Raw genomic sequence first — 2,500 nt, forward strand, 5'->3', positions numbered from 1 at the left:
GCAGGTCCGGGATAAAGTTGTGGAAAAGTTCAAAGCAGCATGGGATACAAGAAGATTTCACAATATTTAAACGTCTCCCGGAGCAATGCCCGAGCAATAATATCAAAATGGAGAGAGCATAAAAACACTGCAAACCTAACAAGACCTGGCCGTCCCTCTAAACTTTCAGCCCAAACAAAGAGGAAACTAAGCAGAGAAGCAACCAAGAGGCCCATGATCACGCTGGATGACCTGCAGACATACACAGCTGTCCATAAGACAACTATTAGTTGTACTCTGCATAAATCTGGCCTTTATGGAAGAGTGGAAGGAGAAGGCCATTTTTGAAAGAAAACCATAAAAAGGCCCTTTTGGAGTTTGCAAGAAGCCACATGGGAGACACAGAGGACATGTGAAACAAGGTGATCTGGTCAGATGAAACCAAAATTGAACTTTTTGGGCTGAATGCAAAACGTTACGTTTGGCGTAAAAGTAACACTGCACATCACCCTGAAAACACCATCCCCACCCTCAAACATGGTGGTGGCAGCACCATGCTCTGAGGTTGATTTTCTTCAGCAGGGACTAGGAAGATTGTTAGAGTCCATGGGAAGATGGATAGAGCCAAATACAGGGCGATTCTGGCAGAAAATCTGTTGGAGTCTGCCAAAGACCTGAGGATGGGGCGGAGGTTCACCTTCCAATAGAACAATGATCCTAAACATATATTCAAATGTACAATGAAATGGTATAAAACTAACCATATCAAGGTGTTAGAATGGCCAAGCAAAAGTCCAGACCTCAATCCAATAGAGCATCTGTGGAAAGATCTGGAAATTGCTGTGCACAAACGATCTCCATCAAACCTTAAGGAATTTGACCTGTTTTGTAAGAAAGACTGGGCAAAGATTTCTGCCATAAGATGTGAAAAACTTATAGAGACATACAAAAAAGGGCTGTGATCGCTGCAAAAGGAGGTTGTACAAAGTATTAACTCAAAGGGGGGCAATACTTTTGCACGTCCTACTTTTCAGTTTTTTATTTGTAAACACAATATAAAATTTTGAATACATTTGGTTCCACTTCACAATTGTGTCTCACATGTTGTTGATTCTTGAAAATATTTTCAATTTGTTATCTTTAAGTTTAAAGCCTGAAATGTGACAAAATGTCAAAAGGTTCTTGGGGGCAATACTTTCGCAAGGCACTATAGCTACACCCATCCACCTGCAGCTGATGAACTCATGACACCATCTTTCCCACTGGATCTCACCTCCAGCTTGGATTCCCTGAGACCAGACAGCAGCCTAATAACACAAAAACAGCATAATGATCAGTGCTGAGTCCAAAGGAAGATTTATGCAGCATGCAATAGTACATACTGTAGAAAATAGAAATACAGCCCCAAGATCAGTAAACAAACAGCACCCCTGCATAAAACAACCCATTCTTCGTGTTTTAATGACTGAGGAGAGCAAAACATTAGAATTCAGCTCCCACTGGAGCCATCTGGGATAAAAATGTTTGCAGTCATTATGGGATTTATGCTGCTGTTCCACTGATTAAATCCTATTGTAAACGTTACATAGTTTAAACTGCGGGACTGCTCTAAGCAGCTTTATGGTATAGATTATATAATAAAAAAGCACAGTTTTTCTAAATCAAATGACTTACAGCATCAACTGACAACTGTTAATAATGACACAATGCACTCGTCATATTTGCCTGAGAACATCTGCCTCTTTGAAATACCATAGGAGGGTATGTGAGGTATTGTCCTGTACTGTGAGTAACCATAAAAAAATATTCCACTGTGAAGTTAGATTTTTTTGCTGTTGAACAATGAGATAACCTAACTGTTTGAGGGCTGATCAGCGCCAAAGTTCTGTATCGGCTTTACTCTTTTATTTTACTATAGACTGACTTGAGCCAGCATTGCAGTAAAATGAAAAAGAAGCAGATGATTACATGCAAACATGTTGGCTGCCATATCAGAGCAGAGTTTAGTTACTAGTGCATCCATTTCACTGTGAATAGTACTATGATATTTCTTAAAATATTGTTTTTGGGGGGCTGTTAAGTCATTCTGACATATTTGATAGAATTGACTGGTCAGATGACTATGTGATGAAACAATGTTCAGGCAATACATGACTTTGTCGTGTATTACCTTTGCTCATTAAATGGAAATAAAACCATGAACTATTGAACAGCATTTCTTTTTTTCAAGAATGTCTGTTTGTTAACATACAGATGTCAGTTTCATTCGTCACATTTGTCAAATCGTCAATATGAAAAAATCCTGAAAATACCCCTTGTACAATACATATATGTCAAGTCTTACATAATTGGCAAATATTTTTAGGTGTCAGAAAGGAAGATGGTGTAAATACTTTTATGTAGTTTCATATAAAAACTGAAATATAACATAATAAAAAAAATCCTGATCCTATTAAAATAATAATAATAATAATAATAATAATAATAATAATAATAATAATAATAACAATAATAATAATAA

The sequence above is a fragment of the Antennarius striatus genome, chromosome 14 (assembly GCF_040054535.1).
Source record: "Antennarius striatus isolate MH-2024 chromosome 14, ASM4005453v1, whole genome shotgun sequence".
Taxonomy (NCBI): Eukaryota; Metazoa; Chordata; class Actinopteri; order Lophiiformes; family Antennariidae; genus Antennarius; species Antennarius striatus.